We start from the raw sequence: 16,210 nt of genomic DNA on the forward strand, positions 1-16,210 counted from the left end.
ATAAAACCTTCTTGTTCCAGTTTCTCACTTTGCTAGATAAGCTCTGAGTAGTGTTCATCAAAGGCCACATGGTGGCGATGGTGTACAACGGGAGGTATAGGATTCTCAATATAGTACAATATTTCTATGGTTCCCTCGTCTTCATTGCTTGATTTTGCTAGCCAGAAAGTGTCAATCATAGTCATTGAAATGTAACTCATAATGCGAAATTTCCTAGCTATCGTGAAGGAAAGTTTCAATTCTATTAAGGACACGGAGGCGAGGATTATGCATATCTTTCTTCACTTTTTATTTAAACAGCAAGTTAAAAGTTAAACACAAGAAACAAAAAACGGCAATGAGCTCCACGAGACTGCCACCATGGAAACCGTCATCCAATGAGGGTCCAGTGTTGCCGGCAGTATATATATCCACGAGCCTGTCAATCTTCCTCGACTTCGCTGCGAAAGGAATTGCAGATGTCTCAAGAGGCCGCTGTCTCTGGTCCTATGGGTAGATATGAGAGATTAAGTAGACTGATCTATGCTGATAACAATAAGCAACCAAAAACCTGTATGTCCATAAGATCCTAGGCATTGCAGAAAGAAAATGATTCATGAGTTAATGCAGACAATCCAACAATTAAACTCGTTAAGAACGCATACCATTAAATATATATAAGTGCGTAATAGAATATATATATAAATATATACTACCTCAGAACGAGGAGGCGTGACATTCGGGTGAGAAAACACGTGTCCCGTGAAGGGTGGGATAATCCTCGCCTCCGTGTCCTTAATAGAATTGAAACTTTCCTTTACGATAGCTAGGAAATTTCGCATTCTATGGCAGGACCGGAGGCGAGGATTATGCAAGTTCAAAGCTTATTTACCACTAGAGAGGCTGCCTCATGTATTGGTTTGAAATAAAACTTTTTAAAAGTAGATTCTGAAGACCAATCCGCAGCACTCATAATGTCTTCGAGTCGACCTCCAACTTGGATGGCTTTTGAGGCCATGGCACCCCGAGTGGAGTGTGCGCCGAACACTTGTACATTGACACCAGCCTCTGCTAAAATCCACTTAACCCATCTGGCGATGGAGGGGGATGAGACTGCGCTAAAAGGTTTCTTTAATGAAATTAGAAGTTGATTCTCCCTCGGAGGTCTGAGTGCCATGGTTACGCTCTCATAGGTTTTGAGGCAGCGTACCACACATAACTTAGGAGCGCTAGGGAAAGCGGGGTAAGATACAGACCTTGTATTATTTTTTGTTCTCCTAGAGATCGTAAAAGTTACTCCTTCTGGGGAAAAAATTCGAGCAGAGATATCCAACGCCCTTATATCCGATACCCGTTTACATGAAATAAGACATAAAAGAATGGCTAGTTTTGCTGACAACTCCTTCCTCGACAGGAATTGATTATCCTGCCACGAGGATAATAAGTTAAGAACTAGGTTGACATCCCCTAGTTCCGAATATCTAGGTTGTGGAGGCCTGGAAAGTCGAATACCTTTAAGGAGCTTACATACCCAAGGATGTTCCCCGATCGGTTGATCGTCAAGAGGAGGATGACCTGCTGAGATAGCTGATCTAAAAGAGTTTATCGTACGGTAAGCCAACCCTGACTCCGCCAGTTCGGCAAGGAAATTTATGATGTCGGTAACGCGGGCCCCCATGGGATTGAAATGTTTGTCCATACACCAGCGAGACCACCTACTCCAAGCAGAGTTGTATTGTTTACGTGTTCCAGGTGCCCAAGCCTGTGAAATTAATTTCCTAGCTTCTTGTGAAAGTCGGCAATCTTTCCAGCGATACCTGAAATCTTCCATGCCACCAAATATAAATGGCCTTGGAGAACTAGGGGATGGAATACTCCTGATGGAGCTCGTAGGAGTGATGGAAAGACCAGAAGGCGAATTGGAGCTTCGCAAGAGAGCTCCAGAAGAGCTGGAAACCACGCCTGGGATCTCCAAAGCGGGGTTATTAGAACCACTGTCGCTCTCTGGCGACAAACCTGAGCCGAAACTCTCGGGATAAGGAGGAACGGGGGAAAAGCGTATCCCAGATGCGGCTCCCAGTTTTGGAGAAAAGCATCCACTGCTGCGGCTCCCGGGTCCGGGCGCCAGCTGAAGTACAGAGGCAAGTGGGCGTTCCATCTGGAAGCGAACAGGTCCACTGAGCAGGGACCCCATCGATTCATTATTGATTGAAAAATCATGTGGTCTAATTGCCAATCGCTGGAGTCCGTTAAGTAACGGGAACTCCAATCTGCCACGGCGTTCTGATCCCCCGGGAGATACTCTGCTGTGACAGATATCTGATGTTGCAGACAAAAATGCCAAAAATCCTTCACTAGATCCGCTAGAGCCTTCGAACGTGTCCCCCCCAGGCGGTTGATGTATTGAACCGCTGAGACATTGTCCATGCGTAGGAGAACCACACAGGAAATTCTGTCCCGTGTTAGGGACTTGATCGCAAAAGAGCCTGCAAGGAGTTCCAGACAATTGATGTGCATTTCGAGCTCTCGAGGTGACCAGCGTCCCCCGAACGAGATGTTCCCGCAACGCGCTCCCCAACCGTGGCGACTGGCATCCGACTCTATCACCAGATCTGGGGAGGCTCCGAAGATGGCCCTGCCATTCCATGCCTCCATGTGGTCCAGCCACCAATGTAACTCCGTCTTTGCCTCCAAAGAGAGGGAGATTAACTCGGAGTATGTGACCCCGCGTCGAAGATGATAGGCCTTGAGGCGTTGGAGGGCCCTGTAGTGGAGGGGGCCCGGAAAGATGGCCTGAATCGATGATGAAAGCAGACCCACTATCCTGGCCAACTGGCGCAACGAAATCCTGTTGCGTCTTAGGACCTTCTTTAATTCCTTCCTGATTTTGGAAATCTTCGGGATGGGGAGACTGAGAGATGCTGACCGGGAGTCTATAAGGAAACCCAGAAAAATCATGGTTTGGGAAGGGAGGAGATCTGACTTCTGTTGGTTGATCACAAACCCTAGATTCTGCAGAAGCACAATAGTTGTGTTCATATTGTAGATAAGCTGAGACCTGGCTTGACCCATAAGAAGGATGTCGTCCAGATAAATGATAAGACGAATTCCCTGCGACCGGAGAACCTCTACTACCGGTTTGAGGAGTTTGGTAAAGCACCATGGTGCTGATGACAGACCGAATGGGAGAGAGGTGAACTCGAACACCTGACCCCTCCACTGAAACTATAGGAACCTGCGGTGAGGCGGATAAATCGGGACTGTGAGGTAAGCATCTTTGAGATCCATGCGAACCATCCAGTCCCCTTTCAAGAGGAGATCTCGGAGTAAATGAATGCCCTCCATTTTGAAATGCCTGTATGTTACCCATTCGTTGAAGGACCGGAGATTGATGACCAGGCGAAAAACACTTGTCCTTTTTCTCCACAAGGAAGATGTTGCTTAAGAAACCCCTGGGGTGCAAGGACGTGACACAAATGGCCTCTTTCTGAAGGAGATCCTGAACCTCCGTATCTATGAGATTGGATTCTGCCCTTGAAAAGACTAGAGGAATGGGTAGAGATGCCTGGACTGGGGTCCCCCAAAACTCTATTTGGAAACCGGAGACTGTTTGAAGTACCCAGGCATCTGAGGTGATACGTTCCCAAGCGGTTCTGAATAAACGTAACCTCCCTCCAAACTTTTGAGGGGAAAAAGGGATAAGCCTCACCCAAGGGTCCTCCTGGGGCATTACTTGCTCCCCGGGCGAGTCTATGCGCTCTGCCTCTTCCTCTGCCTCTGTTGGGGTAGAAGGTTCCCTGGCGACCATCACGCCAACCGTTGTTTCTGTATGCAGCAGGGCCTTGTTGGAAATGGCGGCCGGAAGAGCGACCCCTACCTCGTCCGGCCCCTCCAAAAACCTTATTTGGAAAAATCTTTTTTATAGACGTTTGTGCTTTGTCAAGTGCCGAAAAGGTGGCCACAAATTTTCCCAGTTCCTTCACAAAAGGATCGCCAAATAAGTTGCCTTGGGCAATAGCCCCTGCCTCCGAATTAGAAAGTTCCCCCAACTTAGGGTCAATTTTGATAAGTAAAGATCTGCGCCTTTCAGCAGAGAGGGCACAGTTGGCGTTGCCCAGGAGACATACTGCTCTCTGGGCCCACCCCGCCACAACGTCAGTTGGGAGGGGTGAGTTTGACTGTTTGGCACGTTCTGCCAGTTGAATTATTTGAGTAAGGGGCCCTAACACATCCAGGAGTTTGTCCTGGCACGTCCTCCAGGACCTATCTATACCCTTCTTAGGGTCCTTCATGTACTTGGAAAAAAAGGTACACAACTTCGGGTCGATATCCGGCGTGGCAGCTACCTTGTCCATTAGCGTTGGTCGAGGGCATTCCACTTTCAATCGGGAGCGCACCTCCTTATCAAGAGGTTGTCTAATTTTTGCTGCCACGTACTCAGCCACCTTGTGGTCTGGTATCCCTTCCGACGAACGAGGATGATAAATTCCTTCTGGTTCAAACATGTCTGAACCAGAGTCCTCAGAATCCAAGGTTTCCTGCAAAGAAGCTCCCGGGCACCAAGGGCGGCCAGCCTCCTCGTCCTCCACTGAGGAGGAGTCCCCATATGAGTCACCAGTGATGCCTCTCTGCGACCCAACATCAAGGTCCGATTTGTGGTGAAGCTTTTCACCCATTACGCCGGGTATATAGCCCTCCCGGGAGGGTATGCGCTTGTGCGCGCGCGCACTCTTACTGAAGGCGCCAGATAAAATCACGACGTCTTCAAGGTGCCCCGCGTCGCGCTTGCGCGTTTTCTTGGGAATTGAAGAGGATATACCTTCCATCCCCGTCGCGCCAAACATGCCAGTCCCTTTGGAAACTTGTTCCGTGAGTTGCGCTACACTATCTCTAAGGGGAGCGAGGGCTTGATAGATGGCTTGAGAAAACAATATATCCATTCCTGGGGGAAGGGAACGGTGAGAAGGGCCTTCACCTGGGGACATGTTGGCGATAGAATCATTGTCCTGAGTGGACTGCATCCTGTGACTCATATGAAAGATGACAGAAAAAACACCCAGAAAAAAGTTACAAAGGGTAAAAAAAAAACCTTACCTAGTCCTGTCAGGAGCCAAAGGCTTTTAAAGAATAAGTAATTGAGTGTTCTTCCCAAAGGGGTAACAACCACCGTAAAAAACGGGGTCCGCTGGATGGGGAAAAAAGGCCTGGGTTGAAATGACCCAAACTGTTACAAAGAAACGCGCGTTGAGCGTCGAGAAAACCTGAGCGCTGAACACGCGAGTGAAAAATGTTAGGAATTTGAAGTGCGCGCCCTCTAGAGGGCCCGACGCGTCTCCTGAGAGGAAAAACAGCGCTCGGGCAGGAGCCTGCTGCGCTGAGGAGACGCGCCGCAATTACACCGTGTACATGAGAAACTTCAGTGGAAGAACGTGCGCAAGCAGAAACGCTTGAAAACAAAGCGCGTAATTTCAACAACGCTCAGAGGCAGAAAGGCACTTATCTGTGTTCCTGAGCAGTGAAGAAAGAGGAAGATTGACAGGCTCGTGGATATATATACTGCCGGCAACACTGGACCGTCATTGGATGACGGTTTCCATGGTGGCAGTCTCGTGGAGCTTATTGCCGTTTTTTGTTTCTTGTGTTTAACTTTGAACTTGCTGTTTAAATAAAAAGTGAAGAAAGATATGCATAATCCTCGCCTCCGGTCCTGCCATAGAATTACACTGAAATTATGAAAATGTCACACATAGCAATATGAAACCTTGGTAGCTATGGGGAAAGCCGCTACTAGCACATTATAGCGCTCAAAGGGAAATAATTGGCAAGTATGCCAGGTCCATGTGTGATGTGCTGATCCAGTCCAGGTTTTTTTCTTTGAATCCTGGGGCTTGTAGTCCTGCTTTATCAGCGAATAAACAAGACTTCAAGTCTCAGAATTCAAAGACAAGCATTTGCAAAGCAGTAGGTCTCTCATATTTCGAACAAGTTAATTGTCATCTTTTGACAACAACACCCACGAGCAAAACAAAAGAAAACATAAGTGGAAACTGAGAAAAGACAACTTAACTAAATAAAAGAAAGTTAGTTTTAAAAAATAAAACTTTGCAATTTTGTTTGTTCTGCTGGGCACATTTTTGCTAGTCACAAGCCTTCAATTTGCGCAAAGTTAGAAAGAACAAAGGAATAATCTCGATCAGGTGGGGAGCAGCAGACGGGTACTAATTAAGTTGAAATCAATTAGTGCTTGATTCCTGCTCCACACAGAGGAACAAAAGTGATGCCAGGCTGGTTTTGACCAATTACGAGGCTGTAAAGAAGAGAGTCACGCAAACCAACAAATGGTGAGCGACAGGCTGGCTACTGAACACAACAGCGTGTCGCATGCACTCTCAGGATCAACCCTAAAAATTAATGAACACAACAGCGACTGGTGTGCACTCGCAGGCTCGACCCTAAAATAACTTTACTGAACACATTCATCAAATTACAAGGACAGCACTGATTTCTAAAGAGTGAGTGAGGCACAGAAGTGCCATGAGGACGCTGCAAAATGTAAATGAACGGCTCAGCAACATAGACCAGAAAGTGAAAGTACTTTACAAAGTCGTTAAGCTCGTTTGCGAATTCTCCTAGAACCAACTCTTCAAACAGAAACTTTTATTAGTTTACACAAAGGGCTTCTTGTGTGATTACAATGTGACACGTCCGCGCATGGCCTCACCCCGTGGTACCCTGGAGGGCACCAGCAGCTGTCATTGAACATCAAAGCTGTGGCCCTGCACCACCCCCAGCAGGAGTGACTGTCGGAACCGCTCCGAAATCTGCCGCTCTGAACCAGTCTGCATATGTTGCAGCACAGTCTCGTTCATTTTGGTTAAAATTGTAAAAAATAATTGTTGGGTGAAAATATTCGACTCTGGTGGGACTCGAACCCACAACCTTTGAATTCCTTCACAGAGAGCCTAGAAGTCCAATGCGCTATCCATTGCGCCACAGAGCCATAAGAACATAAGAATTGGTGGAGTCTTAGTTATGGCACATACATCACACCAGCGATTAGTGCTTTATGGTACAGATTGTGATTAATGAGACATTTTACTCAACCACAACAAAAAGCAAACAATAAACTCACCTTTGAAACTAAATTATGTTATTAAACTGCATCCTTCCTGTCTTTGTAATGTGTAGAAAACCTCTGCAAAACCTAATATGTGCATCTCTAGAAAAATGAAACTATGAAAACAATGTTTTGGGGAAGAAGGACTCCTCACAGGACCTTACTGTGTGTAAAAGGCCTCTTTATTGGAAACAGGTGCTCTCGCAATTCATTATAACCCTTGGCCTTCCGCCTCACAAAACTAAAGCCTCACTATACATTAATTTTCCTACTTCCACTCTCCCCTCTCCCCAGCCCTACCCATCCCCCACCCTACTTTTTAACCCCATGTCTTTTTTACCTTTCAACTGCACCTCTTTTTGTCATAATCCAAACGTCACGTTACTAGTCTCCTAAAGTCCAACTATCTGTCCTAATTGTCCCTCTGTCATCCACTCCCTTGCCCACCTGAAAATATGTTGTCAGCACTGCCGTCCTTCCCTCTTGTCATATTCCTGCGAACTGCCCCAATCCCCGCCACCAGGAAAAGGCAACACTGCCTTTTCCTGCCCCCCCCCCAGTTCCCCGTCTCTGCCTCAACTTGCCTTAAACCTCATGGAATAAAGCTTTTAAAGCTTCTTTCAATTTTAGCAAGTATAACTCCATGCCCAGGAAGGACAGGTGTACACCATCATCTCTAAAAAACTCCTTGTCTTCAAACTTCAGGTCACAGTGTTCCAAACAGGTGATACCCTGCATTCCACAAAATAATTTAATCTCCTTATTAATCTTTCTCCGTGCCTTCTCTAAGGCCCCTGGTTTTCACGCCCCTCTCCAAAACCTGCGAGGTACAAACGCAGTCCATACCAAATGGCACACATGCCACAGTCGTTTAATCTCCATTAAGTCCCTTTTCATGTCCTTAAGCACATCTAGCCCAGTTCTCTGCACCCAGTCGTTCCCCCCTAAGTGAATGAGTAATACATCTGGACAAAACCCCTGACCCTTCATATCCCTCAGTGTCACTAACAATTGTGGCCACTTCATCCCTCCCCTTCCTGTCCATCTCACCTTATATCTGTCCCAATCCATTCCTAAATTGTCCCCCATTGCCGTGCTCAGAGCTTGACGTTGTGCCCACTTAACAAAGGAGTTTCCGACGACCCATATATGCAGGAACTGCACCTCCGGTCCTAGTACAGAACCTGTAATAAAGGAAAAAAGACATGTCACTCCACTAGTCAAACAAACCAGAACCCCCCTTCCTCACAAAACACCTATACGCGTCTGACTTCCACCTTCCCAAAGTCATTATTCGGCTGTCCGTCCATCCTCTACACCCTGCTTCCGTCGCCATCCCGATTCGAAAGGAATGTGCGCCAAATTGATCCCCGTCTTGACCAATGCGCCGCAAGCCTGCACACAAGACACCTAACAACTGATGGGCTGACACTCTCGCCCCGGTCTGATGCCTAAAAACCCCCTGTCCCCTTTCCCAAAACATCCTTTTCAACTCGCGACCCGAACGAATGGGACACACCTCAGAGTCCGGATAAGCTGCCAATATAACCCACACCCCGAAACCTTGTTGGTCTGTCTTGGAACTCCCAATTCTCATGACCAAATGGTTATCCCCAAAATCTATGTCGTCCCACGTCACCTCTCTCTGTCTCCTTGCCCCCAGGAGCTCCGATACTCTGAAAGCTCTAAAAAACATCCATGTCATTAAAGTACGGAAAAGCAGGCATTCAAACGCATTATAACAAATGCTATCCAAAACGTGCGTCACCCTCTTTAACAAGGCCAAAGTCAGCGGCTGCCTCCTTGACCCCTTTCTCCTGTCCTCCTTCGCCCAATCGTCCAGAATACGCTGCCCCAACTCCCCCGCAGATGGGGAGTATCCCCATAACAATTTGCCCATAAATGCGATGTCTGCTAACTTCCCGGAGATGGTAATCCTGGTCTGTGGTCTCTCTACCAACTAACAGATAAAATGTACCACATCTTCCAATCTATCTCGCTCATCGTCCCTGCGACAAGCTCCGGACCGTGTGACTTTCCGCCAAGCCCGCACATACGCCTGCTCAGTAGATGGAGCCAACGAGTTCAACAGCAATCGTAGCATTCTGTCTCTCCTGCGGACCACAACGCCGCCGGCATCCGAGTCCTGCACAAGGTTTCACCCGCAACCAGCCCATGGAATCTCTCCCACTGTGAACGAGACAACGCATCCGCAATGTCATTGTTCACTCCCGACACATGTCTGGCTGTAAAGTGAATATCGCGGCGTAAGGAGTGAAGCACAAAAACTCGTAGTAACTGCAGCACATGCACCTCCCTTGTGGACTGCCTATTGACTACTTCCACAACTGCTAATTTGTCCACTCGAAACAGTACCTTATGATGCTCCAGTAAATGTCCCAGATGCATACCGCAACTATGAGCGGAAATAACTCTAGGAATGCAATGCTCCGCCCACTGTTGGTCCATGACGCCGGCCACGTCTCGGTACAATACACGTCCCAATACACGCCAAACCCGGACCCGCCAGCCGCATCTGTAAAAATTTGCCCATCCCAGTCCACCACCTGCCATGTCCACAATGGAATACCATTGAAATGTTCCAAAAAGACACCCCACATCCTCAAGTCCGCCTTTACACAAGCGCAAAGCCACACATGATGGTGCGGTAACTGTCGCCCCGCCAATGCCATCCCCAGTCTCCTACAGAAAGTCCGCCCTGCTCGCACTACCCGACACGCAAAATTAAGATGACCCAGCAGCACCTGAATTTCTCGTACTGTCACCTTATGTCTCCTTAAAAGGTTCATGAGCGTCCCCACCATGACCTCTTTCTTTTCTTGCGGCAACCTCCCCACCATCATGTCAGTATCCAGTTCAATACCTAAAAATGTCAGAGATGTGCAGGGCCCAACCATTTTCTGGAGGGCCAGGGGCACACCCAGGTCCCCCATAATAACCTAGAATTGCCACAGGACGACCGTGCAATGGTCCGACCTTGGCGGTGCCACAAAAAAGAAATCATCCAAGTAGTGCGTCACAGCAGCGTGCCGTGTTGCTGCTGAAAATATCCACTGTAAAAAGGTACTGAAACATTCAAACAAGGAACATGATACGGAACAGCCCATAGGCAGCACCTTATCCACATACCAGTGGCCTCGAAATTGAATGCCTAATAATTCAAAATCACTGGGATGCACTCGCAACAGTCGAAAAGCAGACTTAATATCTGTCTTGGCCATCAAAGCCCCTGGTCCAAAAGTCTGCACCAATTCAATAGCCACGTCCACCGACGCATATGACACCTTAGTCCGTTCCTCTGGTATAAAATCGTTAACAGAGGACCCTTCTGGCCACGACAAATGATGTATGAGTCTAAACTGTCCCGGTTCTTTTTTGGGGACGACACCAATAGGGGACACTATGAGATGTTCTAGCGGCCACTCCATGAAAGGCCCTTCCTTATGTCCCCCGGCTATTTCTTTGTGTAATTTCTCTTGCACAATGTCCTCCTTTCCCGTCACTGATCGCAAATTATCCGCCCACCGCCACACCCATGGACATTCGTATCCCAAAGAGAGCCCCTCCGCGAAACCCTTGAACAAAATTTGGTCAGCCTGCCTGTCTTCGTAAGCGTCCAACCACGGGCCCAACTTGTCTAGTCTAACCGGCATACGAGCTTTTTCCCAAAGGCCCCTGACGGCCCTATAGCGTCCTGTCTGCTGACTCCCTGGGGTGACTCCACCTGACTGCTGCCCTTGCCCTGTGCCTGAAACCACTTGTGCTGCCAGGGCATAGCAGTGCAGAAGCGCATGTCGTCCCGTGCATCGAGAGCACTCGTGGCGAAGTTTACAGTACTCCTGGGTGCACAAACCCTTGTTGTAGTCCCAGCAAGCCCCTGTCTTGGCGGGACCGCTCCCAGACCCCGTAGCTCCCTTCCCATTACTGCCCGTCCGACCCTGAGTGGGGCGCTCTTGAAAGGGCCGGTAAGTAATGGACAACCCACTCGCCGTAAATACGGTCTTACCGAATTTTGCTGGCCCCGTGGTGTGCTGTCAGAGATCTGCGTCAATCTCGCCCTATTTGACCTCCTCATCTGCTGCCATTCTTGCCCTGAATTCCTCGTCATATTGGACCCAGGCGTATCCGCCGTAATTTAGATAAGCCTTCCTAAAGACGTCCATATATTTAAAAAGCACCACTGCCCTTTCAGGAAAGCGCTCGCAATATACACTGGCATAAATCAAAAACGCTGCCGTCCAATTTTCTATATTGACCGGGTACCTTCGGGCGCTTAGCAAGCTTGTGCACCTCCTCCTTCGATCGCTCTTTTGCCTTGATTTCGCGATGCAACAATTTGAGCATCTCCATGTATTCCCCTTTCCATATTTTCTCTTTAGTGGCCAATATTAAATGGGCCCCAGTGGTTTTGCTGTGCCCATGTATGGCAACGTTTTGACTTTGTCTTGCCCAGAAGTTGTCTTCTCCGTCCCAGAGTCCGTCACCTTCTCCCCCTTCGTCTCCCCACCCTCTGGAGAAGCAACCTTATCTTGTTTCGATCCCATGCGTTCCAAACCCCTCTCCCCCTGTTCTGGCCCAACCCCTACGTCCGCGACGTAAACCCCTTTATATAGCCGGTCCTACGTAGCGCCTACCTTCACCTGCACCGCCACCGAGATAGCCCCAGTGCGCACCGCACTGCGCTTCTTACCTGCTTTCAACACGGGGGCCGCTCCGGTGTCCTCCTCCGTACTTGTCCCTGCTGTCTGCCGTCCTGCATGGGGGTCTGAAACGACTTAATAACAGGGTTAGACACCCCCCCAGGCGCTCCACCAGTCATCCTCCCCCTCCTCTCTCAGCTTCCCTTCTTCAATACTGTCCTCATTGTAATCCAATTCCTCCATCGTCTCAACCACATCATCGTCAGGCAGGGCGCCCCCCAAAACCCTTGCCCGTACCTGTGACTCGACCGCTGTACCCTGCGCAGGTCCTGGAAAGGCCATACTAGGTTGTCGCTCCCGCCGGACTGCTGCGACGGGGGGCGCAAAGCCCACTCCGCCACTCCTCCCCGCGGGAACCACCATAGCAACGGACGCACCTGCAGATACATCTCTTTTCGCCATCCTGCCGGCCGCACTGAGATCCACCATCACTTCGTCCTGGGGTCCTCAGGCCACGTTGGACCCGCCATAGGTCCCGACGCAACCGCTCACTATCCTGCCATTAGAAGCCCAGAGTGCCGGTGAAACCTACATTTAAAGAGCCCCGAGACTCCCTAAAACTCTCCCAATCTCCTAACCCTCCGCCCCTTACTTCCTCAAGCTCCTCCTGTCCCACTCTTCCCTCACCTGTACAGCTCCCCCGTCCTCTGACATCTCCCTGTACCTCACCCGTGCGTAGGTGCACTGAGGAGGGAGCACCCGTAAGGTAATACCATCCTCTTCTACCCCCCACTCCCTCCCTTCCTCCCCTTCACTCCACTCCCAACTAGAGGGCCCTTCTTGACCCAGTCCTTCACCTGGACCTTCTAACAGACATAAAGACTCATCATCCTCCCCAACTTGACACCTGCCCTCAGTATCCTTCACCTCGCTGTTCCCTGCTGGCAGCAACTCTCCCCCTGTCTGTCCCTCTGGAACCCCGAGCTGCCTGGGACCTCTGGACCCCTTCCTCTGTACCGCCTTTAAGGCTGCCGTACGACTCCTGCCCCCCGCTGACCAATTACCGCTCCCAGGAGGTGCTGCCCCGCTGTTTGCTGCCTCCGCCTTGGGGAGCCACGCCCAGAAACAGATGGGCCCATCGGGTCCATAGGCCGCCGCGCAGCCGGGCCCAAACCGCTCACACTGCTTATTCCCGGGGGCCCGCGCGACCGGGGCTGCCCCCATGGATGCGCAGGACAGCCCCACGCGTCTTCAACGCGGCAGGGGTGCCGGTTCGACAGGTCGGCGAGGCCCTCCTGCATTCTCCTGCGGCCACGCCCCCAACACCTCCTTGGCACCTCCCTCCGCCCCCCCCCCACTTACCGCCTGTCTGCCATCAGAAGTCCTCGGAGGGGAGCAGGCGAGAACCGCCACCGCCACTCCGCTGGATGCTCGCCACAGTGGACGCGATGGGCCTACGACGCCCTCCTTCAAAATATCCAGACGGCCTGCCTCCGTCAAGAGCCGGAGCGCTGCCTGTACCTCCTCATCGGCCGACATAGCCACCAAACCGTGCTGCGTCAGATAAGGCTCAAAAGCAGCTCCTGTGGTCTTTTTTTTATATAACCGCCCAACTACCTACAAAAAACGCCCTACACTACCGGCCATGGTGTCGCACCAACAAAATGGTGGCGACTCTTAAAATGGCCATAATATATACTTCCCCCCATAGCCCAAAAGCACCCAACGGCGCCTGTGGACTATACCACTTCCACAAACCTCCCGGGGGGGAAACCTCATTCTTCGGCAGTCCCCCCGGGACCTCCATCGTTGTGCCAAAGTGCGAATTCTTCTGGCAGATCAGATTTCAGTAGCCGGTGATTCTCTGTAAATTATTACAGAACTCGCAGCTGGGCTGGGGTGGGTGGCGCAGGTGTACAACGGGAGGTATAGGACTCTCGATATAGTACAATATTTCTATGGTTCCCTCATCTTCATTGCTTGATTTTGCTAGCGAGAAAGTGTCACTCATATGCGTTGAAATGTCACTCATAATTACACTGGAATTATGAAAATGTCACACATAGCAATATGAAACCTTGCTAGCTATGGGGAAAGCCGCTACTAGCACATTATAGCACTCAAAGGGAAATAATTGCCAAGTATGCCAGGTCCATGTGTGATGTGCTGATCCAGTCCAGGTTTTTTCTTTGAATTCTGGGGGTTGTAGTCCTGCTTTATCAGCGAATAAACAAGACTTCAAGTCTCAAAATTCAAAGACAAGCGTTTGCAAAGCAGTAGGTCTCTCATATTTCGAACAAGTTAATTGTCATCTTTTGACAACAGCGCCCACAAGCAAAAACAAAAGAAAACATACGTGGAAACTGAGAAAAGACAACTTAACTAAATAAAAGAAAGTTTGTTTTAAAAAATAAAACTTTGTAATTTTGTTGGTTCTGCTGGGCACATTTTTGCCAGTCACAAGCCTTCTATTTGCGTGGCACTAGAAGTTAGAAAGAACAAAAGAATAACGTCGATCAGGTGGGGAGCAGCAGAGGGTACTAATTAAGTTGAAATCAATTAGTGCTTGATTCCTGCTCCACACAGAGGAACGGAAGTGATGCCAGGCTGGTTTTTCACCAATTACAGGCTGTAAAGAAGAGTGTCACGCAAACCAACAAATGGTGAGCGACAGGCTGGCTACTGAACACAACAGCGTCTCGCATGCACTCTCAGGATCGAACCTAAAAATTAATGAACTCAACAGCGTCTGGGTACAGTTGCAGGCTCGACCCTAAAAAAAACTTTACTGAACACAACAGCGTCTCGCATGCACTGGCAGGTTTGACCCTAAAAAAAGCTGTTCTGGAGCACCACGTCACACATGCTCCTGAGAAACTTGGCAGGGCTAAAAACATTCATCAAATTACAAGGACGGTACTGATTTCTAAAGAGTGACTGAGGCACAGAAGTGCCATGAGGACGCTGCAAAATGTAAATGAAGGGCTCAGAAACATAGAGCAGAAAGTGAAAGTACTTTACAAAGTCGTGAAGCTGGTTCGCGAACTCTCCTAGAACCAACTCTTCAAACAGAAACTTTTATTAGTTTACACAAAGGGCTTCTTGTGTGATTACAATGAGACATGTCCGCGCGTGGACCTCGCCCGGTGGTACCCTGGAGGGCACCAGCAGCTGTCATTGAACATCAGAGCTGTGGCCCTGCACCACCCCCAGCAGGCGTGACTGTCGGAACCGCTCCCAAATCTGCTGCTGGGAACGAGTCTGCATATGTTCCAGCCCAGCCTCGCTCATTCGGGTAAAAATTGTAAAAAATAATTGTTGGGTGAAAAAAAAAAAAGCGACTCTGGTGGGACTCGAACCCACAACCTTTGAATCCCTTCAGAGAGAGCCTAGAAGTCCAATGCGCTATCCATTGCGCCACAGAGCCGTATGGACTGAAGTATCGGTGGAGTCCTACGTATGACTCCCACAGCACACGAGCGCTCAGTGCTTCATGGTACAGACTGATTAATCAGACATTTTACTCAAGCACAACAAAAGGCAAAAAATAAACGCACCTTTGAAACAAAACTATGTTATTAAACTGCATCCTTCATGAGTTTTCAAATGTTTAGAAAACCTCTGCAATACCTAACACGCATCTCTAGAGAAATGAAACTATGAAAACAAAGTTACCGGAGCGCCAAAGTGCGAGTTCTCCCGGCCGATCAGACTTCAGCAGCCGCAGATTCTCTGTAAATGATTACAGACCTGGCAGCCGGGCTGGGGCGGGTGAAACCATCCCATGGGCTTTTTTTCTGGGCGTAAAATTTGGCGCAAAACTCGGTCCCCCCTAAAACCGAAAACAACAACACAACCGTATTGAATCATACTTTGTCCCTTACACGAGAGGGTTTACTCTGCTTTGGTGCCTTGTAAACATGGACTCAGCAGGATTTGCAGTTTGCACCTTTTTTGATGCTTAACTGGACAGCAACTGAGAAAGTCGGTTTTGTGCTGGAAAGTGCCCCCCCCCCCTCTCCCCTCCCCTTTCCTAGATAATTGCTTGGACGTCATTTAGGGGTCGCAGCGACCCCTGGCCTCAGAGGTTACAGAGGCAGCTCGGACATCAGAGTTCCTTTCTCTTTTTTCTGTATTTTTTTTTATTACACCAATAGTGAATAATACTATTTTATTCGCCATTATTGTAACAAAAATGGAGTATATTTAGCTGGAATGTGCCCTTCATGGCAGCTGAGGTAGGTAAAAAACTTTTTTAAATGTCTGTTGTGTGCGCGCTTGGGGGTGGGAGTGTGTTTACGTGAGAGTGTATGTAAGTGTGAATTTGTGTGCATGTGTAAGCATGTGTGTATGAGTGAAAGAGGAGGTCAAAGGGCGTGTGATGTCCCTTCCGCTACCCCTGGCATTTCAGTGAATTGACTCCATGGTTAATCGTATTTTCTTTGCCCTTGCC

General features: G+C 49.1%; 1 long non-coding RNA gene and 2 other non-coding genes across 3 annotated transcripts; all 3 read right to left on the reverse strand.

Moving 5' to 3' along the window:
• Positions 1-265: 265 nt before the first annotated feature.
• Positions 266-15,488, reverse strand: LOC138294246 (uncharacterized). The gene is made up of 2 exons (XR_011203300.1): positions 15,433-15,488; positions 266-486 (listed from the first exon to the last, which is right to left on the reverse strand). It is a non-coding gene; the product is annotated as an uncharacterized lncRNA (long non-coding RNA).
• Positions 6,891-6,979, reverse strand: TRNAR-UCU (transfer RNA arginine (anticodon UCU)). Its single transcript is given in 2 exon segments — positions 6,891-6,926; positions 6,943-6,979. It is a non-coding gene; the product is annotated as a tRNA-Arg (tRNA).
• Positions 15,096-15,184, reverse strand: TRNAR-UCU (transfer RNA arginine (anticodon UCU)). The gene is given in 2 exon segments: positions 15,096-15,131; positions 15,148-15,184. It is a non-coding gene; the product is annotated as a tRNA-Arg (tRNA).
• Positions 15,489-16,210: the final 722 nt, after the last annotated feature.

The sequence above is a fragment of the Pleurodeles waltl genome, chromosome 4_2 (genome assembly GCF_031143425.1).
Source record: "Pleurodeles waltl isolate 20211129_DDA chromosome 4_2, aPleWal1.hap1.20221129, whole genome shotgun sequence".
In the NCBI taxonomy this organism is placed as follows: domain Eukaryota; kingdom Metazoa; phylum Chordata; class Amphibia; order Caudata; family Salamandridae; genus Pleurodeles; species Pleurodeles waltl.